This window comes from Bos mutus, chromosome 1 (assembly GCF_027580195.1).
Source record: "Bos mutus isolate GX-2022 chromosome 1, NWIPB_WYAK_1.1, whole genome shotgun sequence".
Lineage (NCBI taxonomy): Eukaryota > Metazoa > Chordata > Mammalia > Artiodactyla > Bovidae > Bos > Bos mutus.
Genome location: NC_091617.1, coordinates 135,197,810 through 135,221,997, shown reverse-complemented (window position 1 = coordinate 135,221,997; position 24,188 = coordinate 135,197,810). Strand labels below are relative to the sequence as shown.

The window sequence follows — 24,188 nt, the reverse complement described above, 5'->3', positions numbered from 1 at the left end:
AGGGTGCCCTGTCTGTGAAAGCTTCCCAAAGCCTTTAGTGATTCAGGTCATAAACATTGTTAAGGTCAGCACTTACAAAGCTAAAACCATGATCAAGGTGATGGGATAGAATCTGCATGGGCATATCTCAACATAAGAATTTTTTAGTGAGTTTGTATGGGGTTTGATTTACATAGGGGGTGAGGGTGTTGCTGGGCCTTCCTGAGAAGGGAACTAGGCCTGAGTGCTGTTTTCCTGTAGCCATATCATACTGTTGTCTCTGCTGACACAAATTCCCCTCTCTCAGCACTCTACTCTTCCATGGATCACTATGCTTCACTTTTCCTGCGTTAATCACTTTTTTTGGCGGGGGTTGGGGGGGGTGTTAGGGGGGGAGGGGGATGGGAAACTGCTTACCAGAGAGTTGATGATTTCCAATTTGGTAGATAATAGTGGTAGCAAAGCACATGGTTCTGCCCATTCCATTTTATTTTATCCAGTGTCACTGGAAGTCACACGTCCATTCCCTCCTCATTTGTTTGCAGTCCTTAGTGCGATGGATGTAGTCACCGGGAGCATTATAACTAAAGCTGCTTTGGATTTTCATCTGTCGTGAAGACTTTGAGACCAAAAGGAGGTTTGGTGTGCCCTTCTCAGAGGCAGTGGAGGGCTGAGAGGGAGGAGTGGAAAGGACATCCCATCCTTTCTGAGGTCTCTGGCTTTTAGAGCTTAAACTAAAACCAGACTCACTACAGAGAAAATAATAATTAATACAAATCTAAGCAGAGCTAAGACGGGTTAGGAAAAAGGGGGACAGGAGGTTATATTTAGAAAAAAAAAAAAGTACTCAGCTGAGAAACTGAATGGAGGATTGTTTTTAAGCGTCTTGGTTCAATACTGTGGAGTCCTTGCTGATAATGTCCCATTACCCACGTGCAGACAGAGGGCACCCAGTAAGGCTGATGTCCTTCTGTGCCTCACATGGTTCAGTAATGAGTACAATTTACTGAACAAAATAGACAATTAGGAGCTGTAGATCTCTGGAGATTCCCATAAGCATGCATCATTACAGCTCTGGAGTGATGCATGTGCTTAGAGATAAGCAAAGCAGAGGACAGGGAGCTGTAGGGCACAGCAACAACTGAAGGGTCTAGGTGAGCAGCCAGACACAGACCCCGGCTCGGCGCCTGGGGGTCACTAAGGAAAGGACCTGGTCTCTGCTAAGCTATCTCATTAGAGGAAAGGAGCCAGACTTTGCCAGCTTTTCCTCATTTTCCTCTGTGGCGCCAAAAAGTATAGCATGACAGAAATAGCACTCAACTGGTATGTTTCCGTGTAAATGCTGTATGAGGATCAAATTACAGAGGGAGCCATTCTTTATTGATTAGGAGCCAAAGAAGCTAGTGCTGGATGCCAGAGGATCAGGGGTTCTCATCCTCAGCACCAGTGGCATGCTGAGCCTGGTGCTTCTTTGTTGTGGGCTATCCTGTGCATTGAAGCATGTTCGGCAGCATCCTTGGCCTCTACCCTCTAGATGCCTGTAGTTCCCCCGACCCCTACAACAATCTCGACAATCAAAAGTGTCTCCAGACATTGCCAAATGTGCCCTGGGGAAAAAACTGCCCCTGGTTGAGAACCACTGCTGGAGGTGATTTAATTTTGCTCTTGAGTTTCTCTGGGATGGCATGTCAGTAACTTAGTCTCATTATGCTTGTTTCCCTACCTGTGAAATAGACACAGCATTTGTAAGTCAGTAGCCTAAAGAAGGGATGTACAAAGCACGGTGTGATTACTTGAGAGCTCTATAATGCTAAGAAATACCTGTATCCTCGAATATCCAGGACCCAGGGATCACTCTTAATCCTTATGAAGGCAGTAGCTGAGGAGCAAGGGAGTTTGAAGGGTCAGTGGTGTGGGAAATGATGCATAGTGCCAGACTCTGATTTCACTTGCTTCATATTCAGTTCATTTCAACAATATACTCTTGAATAAAGGCTTTTTTTTTTTGTAAAGGGAAAAAATGGGAGAGTAGAGGAGAGAGAAATAAGCCCGTTATAAGAGCAGTCAAGGAAATTGCTTTTAAGTAGGGATGGGAGATTGTGGTAATCTCTTAAAGTGACTTGTATAATTAGTGCTAAGTTGCTTCAGTCATGTCTGATTCTTTGCGACCCTATGCACTGTAGCCCACCAAGATCCTCTGTCCATGGGGATTCTCCAGGCAAGAATACTGGAGTGGGTTGCCATGCCCTCCTTCAGGGGATTTTCTGGACCTAGGGATTGAACTTGAGTCTCTAAGTCTTCTGCATTGGCAGGTGGGGTCTTTGTCACTAGCGCCACCTAATGAAGGTAAGTCACTAGGACATAAAGTCACCAAAGGACATTAAGAAGTAACCCTCCCAAAGAAAAATATCCTCCCAAATTACTATGGATCCTAGAGCAGATTTTTTGAGTAATACAACAAATACCAGAGAATGTTTGGAGAAATCTGTTTTTATTCTATAGCTTTTCCATCTATTTCTTCTCTCCTTTGAAAGTATAGAAAAGGGGTTGTCTTCAACCCATGCCCTTTGAATGATACATAAAATGTTTTAGGATCTCAGTTTTACTTCTGCTCATCTTCTAGAACTGTGCTGGAATGGTGAAAAGGGCTATCACCCTGGCTTGGGCCTGAAGCAGTCATGTTATTTTACTAGAAAACCTCAGTTTAGGAAGAGCAAGTGCAGGGATTAGATGTAAACTGTCCTGGCAGGTTTGAGTTCAGCCTTGCTGACGTGTTGGTCTCTGTACCTATTAGATACACTCACCAAACTTACACCAAGACCATACTGACACAGGCACAGTGTGGACAGAGAGTGTGGCCATCATCAGGAAGTTCTGTTGGACAGCACTGCTTTAGTCTGTAAAGACTATGTGTCAGAAATCCGTACTTGTAGTGACAGTGTGTGTGTGCTTGTTATAACAAGACCTCACTTCATTTAAAACAGAATTATGTTTTGGATTTCTCCATCCTGGGTCACTTTTCAGTCTGTGAGAGAATCTTGCTGAACTTTTTAGCTGCTGAAGCACCTGTCACAGAAAGTGCCATGAACCTGTCTCTCTGACATAACTGAGTGCACTGCCTCAAAAATATCTGTGCTTTAATCCCAGACTGCTGAGCTGTCTCTTTCCATTTGGTATCTCCACACCCTGACCCTCGGTGGTGAAGCTTGTTTGTGCAGGATGTCTCTTTTGATACTGCCTAGAGCAGCAGAGCTTCACAAAGCATCTGGGACAGGTGGTGAGACAGTTTTCACCTTCCTTCCTTCCAAGCCCCAGCATGGCTCAGAAAAGTGTTTCATAAGAAGGTATTAGTTCACAAGCTTAAGCTCTGAGGCGTTATCCCCTAAAGGATTAGTTTGTAAAGTAGTATATGACATATTTAGTAGTTAAGCCCTTGAGCAACATGAAAGAATTTTCAGGTGATATTATCTCTTTCTAGTACCAATATTAGTTGCTCTGAAACTATCATAATTAGAACAAATGAAAATATGTAGAAATAAAGACATATTTTAAAAGATGCAATTTAAGTCTAACTGAGCCCAAGACTGTTTTGCATGGTAGAAGGAATGAGAGCAGAGGGTTTGCATGCTGTGAGCAGCGTTGCAGGAGACAAGGCATGGAGATGGCTGGGCTGAGATGATTCTTTGACGGCCTTCACGGACTGCCTCTCTCCTGACTGTGGTACCGATCCTTGTATTGCCCTCTTCTCTTCACTTTGTGTTTCTGTTCTGCTTGGGGTGTTGGAAGGGTCTTAGTGTTTCTCAAGGGAGGTGCTCTTAGCATTTTGATAGAATGACTCATCCCTGTGTGAAACTTTGCTGCCCATTATAAGACATATAGCAACCCTGGTCATTGAATGTTTGTATTACTCTAACCAAGTCATCAAGTCAACCAACAAAGCCCCCTGTATTTCTAAAGATGGCCTCTGATTGAGAATCACTGGCTGCTAGAGCGTTGGGGGGTTTTAGAAAGGGGGAGTATTAGAGTTGCAGAAGGTGCAGGTGCTCAGAGGGGCTGGCTCATTAATTTCTGATATGACCTCACCTATTCCCAGTGCTGGAACTGCTTTGGGAGCCAATATTATTCTACAGAGACCAGAAGAATCAGGTTTTGCCGGTGGAAAACTTGGTCCCTGAACCTTGAAATCAACCCAGAAGTCACAGGGGGAAGTCTGTTAGGGCCACAGAGGATGGAGAGATTACTGAGGCTCCCAGAGCATGCTGGTTTTTATTCTTGACTGGGAGAAAGAATGCAGCAAGGGAGATTTAAAGACAATCCAAGAGAAAGGGATTTTGCCAGCCATTTCTTTTCTTTCTCTGTGATTACAAAAACTGGCAAAGTAGCCCTAAATTTGTGAGGTTATGTGTAGACTCTCAGATGGGAAATCTGAGGTTGTTTTATAGTTAGTAAAGAGAAAAAGAACACTTTTAGACGTCTTGCTGTGGGGCATCTATAAATGTCTCTGATTACAAGAACAGAAGCTCATTCAAGTTACTTTAAGAAATGGAAGGCTTAAATAAGAATACGTGGGAAAATAAATGTCAGGCGTGTGGCAAGTTGTGGGTAATCCCAGAGGTCTTTCAGGATGAGAAAGAGCCATCATGTGGCCAGACCTCACAGCGACAGGACCTAACTCAGGACCAGGAGGATTATTGCCTGATCTGTTGCAACTCCAGGATGTGTCTGCACCAACAGTGCTTGATCAGTCATTTACATGGCTCAAGATTCCTGTTTTGGCTTCTCTACTCATGTCTTCCTGTCCCCACAACCTAACTGGTGGTCTATGTATGGACCAAGAAGGAAAAGAATATGATAATTCTGTAGTAACTATCAGCCCTCTGGTTATAGAGAGCTTTCTCCCAGGCAGTCTCAGAGGTACTGATGCCCTCTTTTGGTCCACACAGTGGTGGCCTGGGTCTTCTTGCTTCAATAAAGACTGGTTTTTCTGGAAGGGAGCAGTGGTAGGGTCGACAGAATGTGAGACCTCTCTTGTGTAAGGACACTGAATTCTTAACTCTTAGAATCAACATAAACAGTGTTTATGGGTTATGTGTATAATAAAGAATTGGAAGATGAAGCCTCTGCATTCAGTAGCAATTATGAAAAAGCCTGAATCTGTTTTTTTAGGAGACTAGCTGCATCATGCATTGGGGAAGGAAATGGCAACCCACTCCAATGTTCTTGCCTGGAGAATCCCAGGGACAGGGGAGCCTGGTGGGCTGCTGTCTATGGGGTCGTACAGTGTCGGACACTACTGAAGCGACTTAGCAGCAGCAGCAGCAGCAGCTGCATCCCAGAGCAGAATGGTAGGGAAATTGCTGGGCTAGATGATTGGGAAATCAGCAGTTATATTTTCCATATGGATATTTTATTTTTTTGCATCTGTCAAACGTGATTCTCTCAACCACCCATGCATCTTGTAGGAATAATGGCTAGGTAGCTGTCTAAATGTTGAAAGACATTTTGATATCTCTGACAAGTGTTATTCAACGGCTGGGTGTGTAAGATTCCAGTTCTGACAAAGTAAAATAATTTGGCTTATTACTCCAGAAATAAATTCCATATAGATGGTGTCATTTTGGGAATTACTACCTTAAAGGCAGACTTTAAAATGTTTTGTGTTGTAGTGTGTTCTGTTTATTTACCCCAATCTTGGAGAGCTAGTTTCATTTGAACCAGTGATTGAATATGACTTTACAAGGGAGTGCATCCTCATATTTGCAGAAGGCTCTGTCCTTATTTATGATTCTGTGATAGGGTAAAATGATGGTCCTGGCTTCATGGGCCATCACAGCTGTGAAGGGCCTGCTCTGTGACGTCACACACAGCCCAATGGCTCGCTGAATTCATTTAAGGCTCTTACTCTTTTCAAGCAGCTGGAGCATGGGAGTGACACATGCAGAGTTAGTATTTCCTTAGCTGCAGCTTCTGTTGAAGGCGGCAGAAGAGAAGTTCAGTGGGGCTTCTTCAACTGCTAGTTGAGGAAAGAATGTAGTCTGTTACTGAAAGATGATTGGGATCAGCTTTCTCACTCAGCTGCTCAAAGGAGCAGAGATGAATCTTTTGCTTCAGTTTCTCTTCTTACTCTAGGAAGATCCCTATCCCTTCTATGGAATTTTTTTAACAAGAAGGGAAAAATAGAGAATTGTATCCAATACATTTTAACATACAAGATTATATTTCTTCTGAAGAAGGTTTGTATATAGTAACCATATATCACCAGATTAAAATCCTCAATTTTAGTTTTAAAGAAAATCTAATCTTACAGTATAAACCAAACATAAAGTCAAATTTTTGCATATATAATTTATTTTTTATAAAAATAAAACATAGAATTCCTGTTCTCATAGAATCAGGAACTAATTTGCAGCCCTTGCATGAAGATTCTGTAGCAATGGTAAAGACATCTGCTCTCTCAAAGGTGTAAAGAGATGAAAGATGATGCCTGAAAGATGCCTGAGAGTCCCAGGTCCTGAATCCTGGGATTTTGTCCTACTCTAGGCCACTTCCTAGATAAGTGTTGGGGGATAAGTGTGATAAATGGACATAGATGCTTGAGGGGAGGGCTGAAACCTCCAGCTTTGATGAAGTGTCCTGTGCTTCCCATGAGCCACAGGAAGGAATAGATCCTACTCAGGCCTTTCCCTCCTGAGCCCATTGTTGAATCCTGGCCTTAGCCTTTCTAGGAAACAAAGATATGGCTGAAGTAATATCCTCAAACTTGATTTCTTATTAGCACATCCCTTTTAAAAGAAGCTTCCTGGACGAGGACGAAGGCAGGCAGATGCATGCTTCCCTTAGCTATCAAGCTATCCCCTTTCTATTGGAAAGTAAAAGAGAAAGTTGATCTGTCCTGTCTGACTCTTTGTGACCCCATGGACTATATAGTCCATGGAATTCTCCAGGCCAGAATGCTGGAGTGGGTAGCCTTTCCCTTCTGCACGGGATTTTCCCAACCCAGGAATTGAACCCAGGTCTCCCACATTGCAGGCAGATTCTTTACCAGCTGAGCCAGAACGCTTATTAGATCACTTCTGAAATTTTTAATTATTGACATTAGTAAAACATTTGCCAGACATTAAACAATAGAACATTAATAGAGACCCTCAATTAGTGTCTTTTAATTTGAGAGCCCCAAATCCCATGTTAATATGGTACTAGACTTAAGCTTCTTGTTCCTTCTGGTGTTTCTCTAAATGTGTTTCCATCTTTTCCCTCCTCCCACTAACCCTGTTATCTAGTTTAGATCCTTTGTCTGTTTACCCTCTTTCTTACATCTTTCTTGATTTCCAAAGTTCTGTGATTCCCAGCAGTCTGAAGGACAATGTGCTTCTTAACTAGGCATAAAGACAGTCTGCAGTATGACTCCAACTTACTGTCTGACTTTCTACTCTTTCTGTTCACAAACTGCTCCTTACTCAGACTGGGCCTTGGTCCAGTTGTCTATTCTGTGCATAGAATGCCCTTTCTTCCAGTGACCATATCTGTTTGGTAGCATTGAAAACCTTTGTCCCATTAGCCAGATGTGCATTTCTATCTTGTCTCTATCAGATTTTAGAAAGGTGACTTTGGGAAAAATATTTAATTTCTCTCAACCTCAATTTTATTATTTGTAAGAAGGGACTCAAAATAGCCCCCTTATAAGATGCTTGTGAACACGGTACCATGCCCTTGCTTCTGACTGCCCAGCACCAAGCTGTGTATGTAGGCTTATCATCTGCACTTGCTGACGAAGTTACTGGTCAGATTTGCCCAGCTGATCTGAATCACATTTCTTGATTAGCCATCCTCTGCCTACAATTGCTGCACCTTCTGTAAACACATGTTTCTTCTCCAGTACCCCTAACTTGATCAGTAAGCACCTGAAAATATACACTCCTAGGGCATGATGGAAAGGGGACCCTCCCACACTATTGGTGGAAATGTAAATTGGTGCAGACACTATGTAAAACAGTACTGGAGCTTCTTTAAACTACAAATAGAGTAACTATATGACCCAGCAATCTCACTCCCAGGCATGTATCCAGAAAAGACAAAAACTCTAATTGGGCTTCTCTGGTGACTCAGCGGTAAAGAATGTGCCTGCAGTGCAGGAGACATGAGAGACACAGGTTTAATCCCTGGGTCGGGAAGATCCCCTGGAAAAGGAAATGGCAACCCACTCCAGTCTTCTTGCCTGGAGAACTCCATGGACAGAGGAGCCTGGTGGGCTACAGTCCATGGGATCGTAAAGAGTCAGACGTGACTAAGCGATTAACACTTTTTCTTTCTTTCTTTCTAATTTGAAAAGATAACATGCACCCAAGTGTTCATAGCAGCACTGTTTACAATAGCCAAGACATGGAAACAACCTAAGTGTCCATCAACAGATGAATGGGTAAAGACAGTGTAGTGTCTTTACTACACACACACACACACACACACACACACACAGAGACACACACACAGTGGAATATTATTCAGCCATAAAAAGAATGAAGTAATACCATTTGCAGCACTGTGGGTAGACCTAGAGATTGTCATACTGAATGAAGTAAGTCAGAGAAGACACATATCATTTGATATTGTATGTGGAATCTAGAAAAAAATACAAACGAACCAATTTACAAAACAGAAATAGACTCACAAACATAGATAACAAACTTACAGTTATCAAAGAGAAAATGGGGAAGAGGGATAAATTGGGAATTTGGGATTAACAGATACACACTACTATATATAAAATAGATAAACAAGATGTTGCTGTGATTTATGTCAGAGAGTGTTCTGCCTATGTTTTCCTCTAGGAGTTTTATAGAGTCCAGTCTCATATATAGGTCTTTAATCCATTTTGAGCATGTTTTTGTATATAGAGTTAAAGAATGATCTAATTTCATTTTTTTTAACATGTGGCTGTCCAGTTTTCCCAGTACCATTTGCTGAAGACATTGTCTTTCTAACATTGTATAGTCTTGCTTTATTTGTCTTAGATTAGTTGGCCATAGGTGCATGGGCCTATTTCTGGGCTTTCTGCCCTATTCTATTGATCTATATTTCTATTTTTGTGCCAGTACCATACTGTTTTGATGAAAGTAGCTTGGTAGTATAGTCTGAAGTCAGACAGCCTGATTTTTCCAGCTGCATTTTTCTTTTCTCAAGATTGCTTTGGCTGTTTGGGGGTCTTTTGATCCATCTCCCAGAATAATGAAAAGAAAAACAAACAAATGGGACCTACTTAAACTCAAAAGCTTTTTCATAGCAAAGGAAACAATAAACAGAATGAAAAGACAATTCACAGATTAGGAGAAAATATTTGAAAATGATATGATCAATTAGGGATTAGTCTCCAAAATTTATAAACAGCTATTATGTCACTTAACACATCAAAACAAACAACACACTCAAAAAATGGACAAGAGACCTAAATAGATATTTCTCCAAAGAAGACATATAGATGGCCAATAGGCACATGAGAAGATGTTCAGCATCATTAATTATTAGAGAAATGCAAATCAAAACTACAATGAGATATCACCTCACACCTCCCAGAATAGTTATCATCACAAAATCCACAAACAATAAATGCTGGAGAGGGTGTGAATAGAAGGGAACCCTCCTACACTGTTGGTGGGAATGTAGATTGGTACAGCCACTATGGAGAACAATATGGAGGTTCCTTAAATGGCGCTAGTGGTAAAGAACCCCTCTGCCAATGCAGGTGATGTAAGAGACTCAGGTTTGATCCCTGGGTTGGGAAGATCCCCTGGAGAAGGGTATGGCAACCCATTCCAGTATTCTTGCCTGGAGAATCCCATGGACAGAGGAGACTGGCAGGCTACAGTCCATGGGGTCACATAGAGTCAGACATGACTGAAGTGACTGAGCACAATACACATAAACTAAAAATAGAGCTACTATATGACCCTGCAATCCCACTCCTGGACAAAATCGTGGAGAAAAGCATGGTCGGAAAGGATACACGCACCCCAATGTTTATGGCAGCACTGTTTACAATTGCTAAAGCATGGGAGCAACCTAAATGACCATCAACATATGAATGGATAAATAAAATGTGGTACGTAAATAAAATGGAATTTTGCTGCTGCTGCTAAGTCACTTCAGTCGTGTCCAACTCTGTGCGACCCCAGAGATGGCAGCCCACCAGGCTCCGCTGCCCCTGGGATTCTCCAGGCAAGAACACTGGAGTGGGTTGCCATTTCCTTCTCCAATGCATGAAAGTGAAAAGTGAAAGTGAAGTTGCTCAGTCGTGTCCGACTCTTCGAGACCCCATGGACTGCAGCCTACCAGGCTCCTCCGTCCATGGGATTTTCCAGGCAAGAGTGCTGGAGTGGGGTGCCATTGCCTTCTCCGCAATGGAATTTTACTCAGCCATTAACAAGAATGAAAGAATGCCATTTGCAGCAGCATGGATAGACCTAGAGAGTGTCATACTGAGTGAAGTAAGTCAGAGAAGGAGAAATATTGTATGACATCCCTTATACGTGGAAACTAAAAAGAAAGGGTACAATGAACTTACAAAACAAAAAGAGACTCACAGACTTATAAAACTTATGGTTGCCAGGGGAAAGGGATAGTTAGGGAGTTTGGGATGATCATGTGCACACTGCTATATTTAAAATGGATAACCAACATGGCCCTATTGCATGGCACATGGAACTCTGCTCAATGTTATGTGGCAACCTAGATAGGAGGGAAGTTTGTGAGAGAATGGATGCCTGTATATGTATGGCTGAATCCCTTCATTGTTCCCCTGAAATGATTACAATATCGGCTACACCCCAATACAAAATAAAAAATTCAAAAGTAAAACAAAATAAACAATAAGGACTTATTGTATAGCACAGGAGACTATGTACAGTATCTTGTAATAGCCTATAATAGAAAAGAATCTAAAAAATAGTATGTGTGTATGTGTGTTAGTGTGCTCAGTCGCATCCAATTCTTTGTCACCCCATGAAGAGGCTCCTCCGTGGGATTTCCCAGACAAGTATATTGTAGTAGGTTGCCTTTTCCTCCTCCAGGGGATCGAACCTGCATCTCCTGCATTGCGGGTGGATTCTTTACCACTGAATCACTTCTGTATGTATAGCTGAATCATTTTGCTGAACACCTTCAACATTGTGAATCAAGTCTACATCAATAAAAATAAATAAATGAAAAAAAAATGATTGAATAAACTTGTTACTTTGGGAAAAAAAGGATACTGTTCTCCCTGCATCTGTTATGGTGAAAATTATCCTGGGTCTTCATAATGTCCTGATTTATCTCCCATATTAGAAATTGAAGGCAGTTTTAGGGTCACTCCGTACAACCTGAGCACTGGTTCATTATCTTCACAGTTGATTCTTTTATGTATAGTGAGATTATCATGAAGATCAATGGTATGAGTATAGCTGTCATGAGAAGTTATACCTCTTTAAAACAAAGTTTTCTCGGGCCCAACTGACAGGCTTTTTATTCCAAACATCATTTAATAAAATGCAACATGACATTAACAGGATTGCTTGTACAAACCTTGTACAAACCCTCGGAGTTCATTTAAGCACACTCTGCCCCATATTGACTCTCAATTATAGCATGTTTAGCATGAATAAACCTGCTGGTGTTCTCAAACAATGGTAATGCTGTCCTGGCAGTTCTGCCCTCCTGACTGTGGAGCTGAAAGCATATCAGTGTTTCTTTTGTTCACTCTTTCCACGTCTTGCTCAAATGATTTAAGCCATACTTTAGGCTTATAAATTGTAGTTTTTAAAACATATCTCCTTCTGGCCCTTCTCACTCTTCCTTTATGTCTCCATTTTTCTTACTGTATCATGGAGAAAATAAGACTTAAAAATTTTTTTTCTACTCAAGGTGAGAAAAATTTAAATACTTGTATTGCTTTTCTGGTTTGAGCTTCCTTTTTTTAGTTATTAGCATTGGCTGCAATTTCATATATACTTGTGGGTCTCTCACTGCATTAATTTTGTCTCTTGCTTGTTTTTTTAAAAAATTTTATTGGTGTATAGTTGATTTGCAATGATGTGTTACTTTCAGGGGTACAGCAAAGTGATTCAATCATTCTTTTCAAATTCTTTTCCCATATAGGTTATTATATAAACTTGATTAGAGTTCCCTATTCTATATAGTTGTTGTTGCTGCTCAGTTGCTCAGTCCTGTCAATTCTTTGTGACTCCATGGACGCCAGGCTTCCCTGTGCTTCACCATCTCCTGGAGTTTGCTCAGACTCATGTCCATTGAGTTGATGATGCCATCCAACCATCTCACCCTCTGGCACCTCCTTCTCCTCTTCCCCTTAATCTTTCACAGCATCAGGATCTTTTACAATGTGTCAGCTCTCTGCATCAGGTGGCTGAAGTGCTGGAGCTTCAGCATCAGTCTTTCCAGTGAATATTCAGGGTTGGTTTCCTTTAGGATTGACTGGTTTGATCTCCTTGCTGTCCAAGGGTCTCTCAAGAGCCTTCTCCAGTACCACAGTTTGAAAGCATCAATTATTCACTTCTCTACCTTCTTTATGGTCCAACTCTCACATGTATACGTGACTACTGGAAAAATTGTAGCTCTGACTATACAGACTTTTGTCTTTGGTTTTTAATATGCTATCTAGGTTTGTCACTGCTTTTCTTCCAAGGAGCAAGCGTCTTTTAATACTACATAGTAGCATTAATGCTATATAGTAGGTCCTTGTTAGTTATCTAGTTTACATATAGTACTATGTATATGTTAATCCCAGTCTCCTAATTTGTTATTTCCCCCATATTCCCCCTTTGGTAACCATAAATTTAATTTAATTTTGAGGCCTGTGAATCTGTCTCTGTTTTGTAAATAAGTTCATTTGTATCATTTTTTTAGATATAACCAATGTCATATGACATTTGTCTTTCTCTATCTGACTTATTTCACTTAGTATGATAATCTCCAGGTCCATCCATGTTGCTGCAAGTGGTATTATTTCATTCTTCTGATGGCTGAATACTATTGCATTGTGTGTGTATATATATCCCAAACCTTCTTTGTGGACATTTAGGTTGCTTCCATGTCTTGGCTATTGCTGCCATGAACACTGGGGTGGATGTATCCTTTTGAAGCATGTTTTTCTCTGGATATATGCCCAGGAACGGGATTGCAGGGTCATATGGCAGTTCTATTTTTAATTTCTTAAGGAACCTCCATACTGTTTCCATAGTGGCTATTACCAATTTACATTCCCACCAACAGTGTAGGAGGGTTCCCTTTTCTCCACACCCTCTCCAGCATTTATTTATTTATTTATTTTTGTGGATTTTTTTGATGATAGCCATCTGACCAGTGTAAGGTAATAGCTCACTGTAGTTTTGATTTGCATTTCTATAATTATTAGTTGGGGCTTCTCAGGGGGCTCAGTAGTAAAGGATCCACCTGCCAATGCAGGAGATGCAGGTTTGATCCCTGGTTTGGAAAGATCCCCTAGTGTAGGAAATGGCAATCTACTGCAGTATTCTTGCCTGGAAATTCCACGGACAGAGGAGTCTGGTGGGCTACAATCCATAGGGTTGCAAAGAGTCGGACAAGACTGAGCATGCACGCAGGCAGGCAATAATTAGTGATGTTAAGCATCTTCTGATGTGCTTTTTGGCCACCTGTCTGTTTTCTTTACAGAAGTGTCTATTTAGATCTTCCCTTTTTTTTTTTTTTTTTGATTGGGTTGCTTGATTTTGAGCTGCATGAGCCATATGGGAGAAAATATTTGCTTGAATTTATTGATGAGAGGTATAAGTACAACTGCATGGATTTTTCTGCATTCTTTGGTGGTATGAGCAGTATCTCACTGAACCCTTAACAATTGTCTAAATTTTGTGGGCTTTCTCTCTTTTTAGACTTCTGAGGGAAATATATAAAAATCCATGAGATTTGTGGTATGAAAGGATCCATTACAGTATACAGTCAGCCCTTCATATCTATGGTTCTGCATCCATGATTCAATAAACTGTAGATAGAAGGTATTTGAGAAAAGAAGTTACACAAAGTTCCAAAAAAGGGAAAACTTGAATTTGCTGCACTAGCAACTATTTACATGGCATTTACATTGTATTTATAACAATTTAGATAGTATTTTGGAGAAGGCAGTGGCAACCCACTCCAGTACTCTTGCCTGGAAAATCCCATGAAGGAAGGAACCTGATGGGCTATAGTCCATGGGGCTGTGACGAGTCGGACAAGACTGAGTGACTTCACTTTCACTTTTCACTTTCATGCATTGGAGAAGGAAATGGCAACCCACTCCAGTGTTCTTACCTGGAGAATCCCAGGGACGGCAGGGCCTGGTGGGCTGCCATCTATGGGGTCTCACAGAGTCGGACACGACGGAAGTGACTTAGCAGCAGCAGCAGATAGTATTTACATTATTTTAGGTAACATAAGTAATCTAGAGATTACTTCGACACTGATGTTTTATATAAGGGGCTGGAGCACCTGCAACTTTTGGTATCTACTGGGGAATTAACTGGGTCCAGTTCCCCAGCAGATACCTATGGATGATTGAATTTTTCTTTCCAGATCCTCTTTTTGGAGAAGATTTGTGATAGAATTGTTTGTTTGTTTGGGGTTTTGGGGGGCTTATAACCCGAAAGATTATCTAGTGTAACTTCTTTGAGTGGAGAGATATTATAGGCATGCAGCAGGAGCCTCCCACCCTCTTCTCTCCATGAGCACTGATGGAGGAAGTGCCTATGTGTGTGTTTAGGGTGACAGAAAGGGAGGGTGGTAACAATAAACTGGGAGACTCTATTGCATGAAGTTGCTTGTTAATCCTCCTGAAGGGGAAAAACCAGTGTTTTCGGCCATGTGTTCTTCCTCACAGAGTTATTCATAGTAGGAGGAAGCAAGAAATATGTAGCCTCTAATCAAGCTGGATTTTCTTTTAAACTGTTGATTTTTAGTTTTTTAAATTATGGGCACTGGGATGAGAACAGCAACGGGAAGATGAGGTGTACAGCAGCTGATACGTGGCCACTTTGCACCTTGTGTTAGGTTGAGTCTCATACTCTTTCTTCAGTTTTAAAAAAGCCTCTCAATTTCCTGCCTGTGAGCTAATGAGAACTTTCTCCTACTGGAAGCTCTCCCCTGTTCTCTCAGAATATAGGAAGAAGAGCAGATGGGATTAGATCTTGCCTTGGGAGGATGATAGCCCCACTGTGGGTTTGTTGCTGAGGAAGGAAAAAGAACTCGCGTCTTAAATTATTTCCAGGCACATCCTGCGCAGCCCTCAGAATCACCACTCGCAGGTGTGCCCTCTGTGCCACAGCCTGTCTGCCTGGGTTTCTTCCCTTTGCAGCTGGGCAGACCACTAAATGTTGGGGCTACTCCCTTGTGCCCACCACCTTTCTTCCCAGGGTGGAGAAGATGCGAGAGGGATAATCCTCAGGGGTGAGAGGCCCAAAAAGAAGAGACCAAGAAGTACCAAGGGCAAAGCCCTGTTTCCCAGCTCCACTCCAGGCCTTCCTGCTCATCTAGCTTTGCTTCTTTGGGCATTATAATTTGAGCCCACATTTTGGAACTAGGAGACTTTGTTACTAATTGGAATTGTTTTCCTCATTTACTTATTTGTCTCTGGAGTTAGACAGTGAGGTCTCCTCAAGCGTGGACCCTGCCAGGAACGTCTTGTGCATTCTTTGCATGACCTACACTACAGGAGGCACATGGGTAGGGTCTCAAAGAAGGGGGATTGCATGGCGTTAGTAGTTTGTAGCCTATCTTATTCATTCCCGTGTGTGTGTGTGTGTGTTAGGCGCTCAGCTGTGTCTGACTCTTTGTGACCCTATGGACTGTATGCCACCAGCCTCCTCTATCCAAAAAATTCTCTGAGCAAAAATACTGGAGTGGGTAGAAATTCCCTTCTCCAGGGGATCTTTATGACCCAGGAATTGAATCTGGGTCTTCTGCATTGCAGGCAGATTCTTTACTGTCTGAGCCACCAGGGGAGCTTCATTACCATTTTAATGTATTTTCTCAATGTCCACTTGCTTGTTTCTCCCTGGAATGGCATTTATTTTTCCAGGTGGGTGAAACCGTGAATGCCTCCAAAGCTGTCTGCAGTAGGATTGATTTGGTCATATCAGACTTCATCTGTTGTTGAGCTGAATCTTACTTCTCTCTTGTAACCCTGTTTCAGGAACATGAGCCTCACTTTTAACGTAAGAGATTTCCTTAACTACCAGAAGATGGAATTGTCTGTGTGGCTACAGAGGACTCAGTTCACTTCTGTGTCATGTACTTTAATAATTAAGAGTCCATCCAGCTCCTCTTAGTCATATCTTACTCTGTTATTTTTGTTTTCATTTAAGTTGTCCTATTCCTTTGTCCTTTGTTGTTTAATGTAGTCTTTTTTCCTTAGCCAAACCCATTTCTTTGAAGGGCAGGGACAAGACCTATTTCTCATGCATCCTTGGCTACCCTTTTTCTCCCTATAGACCAAATATAAGACTCTATTCAAATTAGGTGATCCATAAATGTTTTAACCTAATTAAACCCAAGCATTTATAGCATTCAACAGGAAGAAATGCCTTTAATACATTAAGATCTAAGCACACCTTAGAGGTCTTCTGGTCTACCTCTTTTTTGGATCAGTTTATTGATTCAGTTATTTCTTAATTCTTCCCTCTATTTTGTGCCAGGCCCTGTATAAGGAGCAGGAGATCTGAGGTGAATATAGAGGTGGAGCTTACTGTCAAGTGGAGAGGATAGGCAATGAACAGATGATTAAATCTGAAAGCTGTAAGTACTGGGAACTCCAGAAGCCCACCACTGGGAAGCTGCCTTAGGGTCCAGGGAAGCTTTTGTGAGAATGTAAGGTTTAAACTGGAGATTATCAATCCAGAGAAAGGAAGTACTTGCCCAAAGCCAGTCAGTAGCTCCTGTGTAGCAGAGCTCAGCCTGTAACCCAGGTTTCTACCCAGATTTCTTAGCAGAGGTTTGCCTTTAACCCAGGTTTATTCCTCTGAATTTTGCGACAATTATGTGAAAGTCCTCATTGTTAAAGTACTTTAATCTTCTGAATTTCATTGAGTACATACCATTTAGCTATTATATGAATAGCTTACATTTTGATGAGAAAGCCTTGTGTATTTTTTCCTTCCTTGCCATGTGTGAAACAATATACAGTGGAGGAGCCTGGTAGGCTGCAGTACATGGGGTCGCTAAGAGTCGGACATGACTGAGCGACTTCACTTTCACTTTTCACTTTCATGCATTGGAGAAGGAAATGGCAACCCACTCCAGTGTTCTTGCCTGGAGAATCCCAGGGACAGGAGAGCCTGGTGGCTGCCTGGTGGGTTCACACAGAGTCGGACACGACTGAAGCGACTTTTGATCCTGTGATAACTTATCTGCTTCATAACTTTTAAGTTTTATTTAATTTCCCCTAACTTATTAGGAGATTTTAAAATTTATTCTACAGGGTGGTAAAAATTAATACAGGAATTATAAAAATTGAGAATAGCTAAATGATAAGTGATAATAAGAATTTAATAAAAATTTCAAAATAAACTTCAGGGGCTCTCTGAGATGATCCCAAGAAGTTGGAAAGGGATCTTTTTACCAGTTTTTCTTAACTCTTCAAAGCTCATTACATATGTGGGCTTGGCCAGAGATGGCAACTGGCAAATCCTAAAGAGAACTCTTCACATATTTACTCACAAGTATTTTTGTGTAAGACGCATGGGAAGAAGACCAAGGTAGTGGGAATGAAGCCCTTGAGAAGAAAGATATTAGAAAGGGGCCCACTTAACCTATAGATATAGTGAGTATTTTGAAAATTTATCATTCCATGTTAGTTTGCAGAGAAATGCATAAAATATGATTACCACAAGATCACATATCAGGTTAATGAAGGCTTGAACTGTGTGCAATTATCTGCAAAATGTTTACATTTAAAAGCTTTTTTTCTGGGTGGTTCTGGTTTCATCAGATTCTCCAACAGGGTTCTCATCACAAAATGGTTAAGAATAATGGTACTAGCAGAAAATACTGATTTTAAAAAGTTTGGAGTGATAGAATCTTTCCATATGTGTCATGAAAATCAGAAATTGTTTAAAAAATTATTCTTTCATAGTATAATAAAACTTATACATGACAAAAAATCACTATAAACAAGATTGAAAGATGTGACTAACTGAAATATTTAGAGCATGTATATTGTTAATGTCTCTTACATCCAAGTAGAAACACATTGGCAATGTGTTTCAACAGCATAATGATGTTGGCAAGAGTGAGTACTTCTGGAGGGCTTGGGTCAGTGTTGTTATAACCAGTTGGTTGATTGGGTCTCTGTTGTTACAACCTTTGTTTCATAGCATAGATGCATTCACAGGGATACCCACTGTAGGTTTGTATTTGATAAGAAAAAACTAGAAATAACCTAAGTATCCATTAGTAGGAGACATGTCACTAAATGTCTACCATGGAATACTATATAGCCATTAAAAATAACACAGTTCTGAACAGAAAGCCCAGAAATGAAGCCACATGTATATGGTCACTTAATCTTTGGCAAAAGAGGCAAGGATATATAATGGGGAAAAGAAAGCCTCTTCAAAAAACAATGTCAAGAAAAATGGACAGCTTTTTTGACATCCTAAAGAGTCAAACTGGACTTTTTTCTCATACTGTGCAAAAATAAACTCAAATGAATTAAAGACTGAAATGTGAGACCTGAAGCCAAAAACTTCTAGAAGAAAACATAGGCAATATTACCAATATGTCTTTTGATCTGCCTCCTCAGGCAAGAGAAACAAAAGCCATAGTAAACAAATTGGTCTAGATCAAACTCATGGCTTTCTTGGTGGCTCAGGTGGTAGAGAATCCTCCTGCAGTGCGGGAGACCCAGATTCGATCCTTGGGTTGGGAAAATCCCCTGGAGAAGGGAATGGCAATCCACTCCAATATTCTTGCCTAGAGAATTCCATGAACAGAGGAGCCTGGAAGGCTACAGTCCATGGCGTTACAAAGAGTCAGACATGACTGAGTGACTAACACAACACAACAACAAAACTCGAAAGCTTTTCTCTGTGGAGGAAACTATTAACAAAATGAAAAGACAGACTACTGAATGGGAGAAGATGTTTGTAAGTAATATATCCTATAATGGGATTCATATCCAAAATATACAGAGAACTTATACAACTCAACATAAAAAAACCAAAAACCTGTCTTAAAAAATGGACAGATCTGATTGGAGACTTTTCCAAAAAAGCCATGTAGATGGCCAACAGAAATATGAAAAGATGCTCAACATCACTAATCATAAGGGAAATGAAAATGGAAATCACAAAACCTCACACCTGTCAGAATGACTGTCATCAAAAAGGCAGCAAGGAACAAATATTGGCCAGGATGTGGAGAAAGGAGAACCCTTATACACTGTTGACAAGACTATAAATTGGTACAATCACTATGAAAAATAGTATTAAGGTTTCTTTAAAATCTATACTTATCATATGATCCAGAAATTCTACTCATGAATATATATCCAAAGGAAACAAAAACATTAATTCAAAAAGATACACGCACCCTGATGTTCATAGCAACATTATTTATGATAGCCAAGACATGGAAGTAATTGAAATGTCCATTAATAGATGAATGGATAGAAAAGACACATATACATACACACAATGGAATATTACTCAGCCATAAAAACGGAATCTTGTCATTTGTGATAAAAGGAATGGACCTAGAGGATGTTATGCTAAGTGAAATAGGTGAGAGAAAGACAAATACTATGTGATTTCACTAAATATTTAGAATCTAAAAAAAAAAAATTACTGAATCATTTGGAAACAGAGTCATAGATACAGAGAATAAACTTTATGAGCCCCAATGGGAGGAAGGTAGCAGGGTAACTGAAATAGGTGAGGGAGATTAAGAGGTCCAAACTTCCGATTATAAAATGAGTCATGGGGATGAAATGTACAGCATGGGGAATATTGTCAATAAAATTGTAATCACTTTGTATGGTGACAGAGGGTAACTAATCTCATTGTGGAGATAATTTTGTAATGTATAAAAATATCAAATCACTATGTTCTAACATAACTAATGTAGTATAGTATGTAAATTACACTTCAATTAAAAAATACTTTATGGGAAACTATCTGGCAAACTAGTAAGTTAAATTTAGGTTAAAATAATTATGATCACAGGAAAGCTTAAGTAATATGAGTCCCTTTATATAAAATTGTTTTTATATATGTACTTGAGCAGAAGGGGCTTCCCCAATGGTTCAGTGGGTAAAGAATCTGCCTGCAGTGCAGGAAATACAGGAGACACAAATTTGATCCCTGGGTCAGGAAGATGCCTGGAGGAGAAAATGGCGACCCACTTCAGTATTCTTGCCTGAAAAATCCTATCGACAGAAGAGCCTGATGGGCTACAGTCCCAGGGGTTGCAAAGACACAACTGAGCGACTAAGCACTTGGGCAGAAGGACTATTGAATAACATCTTAGTAGTGTCAGAGAAGGCGATGGCACCCCACTCCAGTACTCTTGCCTGGAAAATCCCATGGACGGAGGAGCTTGGTAGGCTGCAGTCCATGGGGTCGCGAAGAGTCGGACACGACTGAGCGACTTCACTTTCATTTTTCACTTCATGCATTGGAGAAGGAAATGGCAACCCACTCCAGTGTTCTTGCCTGGAGAATCCTAGGGACGGCGGAGCCTGGTGGGCTGCCGTCTATGGGGTCGCACAGAGTCGGACATGACTGAAGCAACTTAGCAGCAGCAGCAGTGTTTTTTCCTAGTGATTTTATTTTGTAGTTTTTCTGTGTGATTTATATGGTTATACAATGAGCGTGCCTCATTAAAATTCCTAACAATATTTAAAACCTGCTTGATCCTACTGATCAAGTGTTTGTAGCACCATCCAAACAACGTAGCATGTTAGTGGGCAGAAAGGATTGTCTTTATAGAACATCTATTAAGTTCAACTTTATATACACCCAGACATTAAGTGTTAAGGATACAAATGAGTGTCTTTGTGCCTAGGAACTTAAAGTCTAGCATAATTCTTAAATGACATGTTATTCTGTAGGTATGCAGTTCATTGGCCTGGAATACATAAGTATCTGCAAAGGAGAGCTTTTACGATGGATGGCATGTGTATTCAAATTTGTCATTTTACCTTGAATGTTTACCCACACGTGAAAGGAAAATCAGTGAGTGTTTCACTTTGAAAGAGATATTTTGACACAATTTTATGGACCTCCAGAATCATTTAAGTGAATGTTGCTACTAGTTTTGACACTTACTTTTAAAAGGAACTAGCAATTTCTTTCATTGGCTTTGTTAGGTATTGTAACCACCTACAATTTAAATCATGGACCCTGATTCTTCTTCATGGCAGTGCTGGAAAATCAGGATGTATATTCTAGGTGAAAAGGTCATTTATTCACTTTGCAAGTAAAATAAGTGCTTAGTCATTCCTTCAGCCAGTTTTTATTTCTCTGAGATGGATGGTTTGCTCTAGCATCGTCATATTATTTTTCCATATTGGAAAATCATAGACTCTTGAGTGAAGGCAGAAATAATAGCCATGAAACTTTTTTAGAGTTTTTGGTAATTTTATTAATTCTCCATTAACATCTCATTATTTAAAACTTTTAATTTTCTGTGGGCTTAGAAAGTAAAAACATCTCTCTGCTGCTAATGGACATTCTTTTGGGCCAAAAGCTAGGAGTGTTTCAAAGAATCTGTTTTAAGGGAAGTTGGTTAACGTCCTCTGCCATCCAGTCTCCTCTTTTACTTTTATGGAAATTTGTGCTGAGGGAAATCTTTGTGAGCATTTTCTAACTCAGGATGTGTATATTGCCTGGGAAACTTAAAACAAGTCTCATGGCACCCCACTCCAGTACTCTTGCCTGGAAAATCCCACAGACGGAGGAGCCTGGTGGGCTGTAGTCCATGGGGTCGCTAAGAGTCGGACTCGACTGAGCGACTTCACTTTGACTTTTCACTTTCATGCATTGGAGAAGGAAACGTCAACCCACTCCAGTATTCTTGCCTGGAGAATCCCAGGGACGGCGGAGCCTGGTGGGCTGCCGTCTATGGGGTCGCACAGAGTCGGACACGACTGAAGTGACTTAGCAGCAGCAGCATGTGAAACTTACTTTCACAGAATTAAATTTGTTTCATTCTAAATTCTGGTGACATTAATGCCAGTTCATTTTTGCAAAGATATACCAAGCCCCTATGGATTCAGGGAGAAGAAGGATGAGACAGAACACTTTTGAGGACTTTAGCCAGTCCCTTGAGCCATGCTGAGGGCTCACTGGAGATCTTAGATTTAGAGTAATAGCATTTAGCAGAATTAGAATTTTGTGACTTTCTTCTCTGGGCCTGTGTGTGAAAGAGTGGAGAGAGGAAGTCAACCAGGGTGTGGCTTTACCAAGTGAGCAGGTCCCTGTGAGAGCAGGAGGAGTTTTCACTCAGGGAGGGAATGGTTCTGACAATTGAACGTGGAATTTACACTGGTGAAGGAGGTGAAGCCAGACAAGAGGAGGCTGATGGAAAGTGAGAAGTGGGAGGATCGGTGGTTATCAGGTCTCATTGAGGTTGCTGGAGTTGGGGTACCGGAAGTGGGAAACTGACAGGATGGTGGTGGTTGGAGATGAATGTGGAGGAATTTCAGTTAAGAACTGGTATGTGTCCTTGGAGTTAGGGTGGAGGACAGAGAAGTGGGGGATAAGAAAGCTTATCTGTGTGGACACTGAATTCACCTAGAATCGTGGCCACCATAGTGGTGGAGTGTGACAGGATGCCAGGAAACCATTTCTTCCTCGACTTTGGGGGAGTGGATGGTACAGTCTGATTTTGTATGATTCAGAACTCAGGAGTTTTTATGGAAGAGGAGAGGAAGGACTGGGCCAGATGTGGTAAAGAGAAGCAGTAGGACCTCCACCCTACCTCTAAGCCCTGTGGTTTGAGAATGTGGGAGAAAATAGACACCACTTGAGAGGGCTGGAGTGGGGGAGTAGTGTCCTCAGGGAACAGCCAGGTAGAAAGACAGAGGAGCATTCAGAAGGAAGGGGGGTCTTCCTGATGGCTGCCTGTTAGTCCCAGAGAGCACAGGAAAAGGGCATCAGATACTGAGAAGGAGGGGAGATAGAAGGTCAAGAAAAAAGTATGAAAGAGGCTGTTTGGGTATAAAAATTGGAGGAATGAGAGGTGACCTGGGCATCTCATTGTGTCTACTGTCAATAGGAGTAACAGGTGTAATGAAATGAGTCCTGATAGTCCAGAGGCTTTAAGTGTAGGGAGTGGGTTGGGAGGCAGGTAGTGTGGATATTAGAGCATCTGGGGTTCTGGGTCTCCAGACAGATTCTTGCTTGAGGGGTCTTACACCAAACACAGAGGGCTCCCGTTTAACCCCAGCTAGACAAGTGTGTGCATGCTAAGTCACTTCATTTGTGTATGACTCTGTGACCCCGTGGACTGTAGTCCTCCAGGGCCTCTGTCCATGGTATTCTTTAGGCAAGACTATCAGTGTGGGTTGCCATGCTCTCCTCCTGGAGATCCTCCTGACCCAGGGATCAAACCCATGTCCCTTAGGTCTCCTGCATTCACAGGCGGATTCTTTACCACTAGACTAGAGGAGGGATGATCTTAATTCTGAGCACTCAGCTCATCCTTATTCCTGCCTTGGGAAGGGTAAAGAGCTGCAGAGGAACATGAAGGCTGTTCTGCTTTATTCAGCTTTGTGAATCACTTATTTCACACATAACATCCCTTTGGCTATGACATATTTCTGCTAATCACTTTGTGCCTGATAAAAAGCCCTCATTCTTTTCTTTTTTCTTTCCTTTCCACTTACCCATTTGCACTGCTATGTCTGGACAGATGAGGCTGTAGTGGGTGCTAGTCTGAGGGCAAAGCATTGAGATGTGCTTATAGGACTCTGCTCAGATACTGTCTGCAAGAAGGCATTTGGCTTAAAACCAGGGATCACTTTTGCTAACCTCAAGGGTATCAGTTCTGTCTTCTGGGCAATCCAAAAATATTCCATAGTACAAGCCAAAAGAAACTAAACAACTAAATGTATGAACTGACCTTTAAGTAATCTATTTTGGGAAAATTAATTTGTGTTTAACTCTTTTAAGCACTGGATTTAAAATTCAAAATGAACTCCTTGATAAGTCCTG

General features: G+C 41.1%; 1 protein-coding gene across 4 annotated transcripts in view; it reads left to right on the top strand.

Annotated features, from left to right (window-relative positions):
* TMEM108 (transmembrane protein 108) overlaps positions 1-24,188 on the top strand; it is a 388,201-nt gene that overhangs the window by 6,814 nt on the left and 357,199 nt on the right. The window lies entirely within an intron of this gene.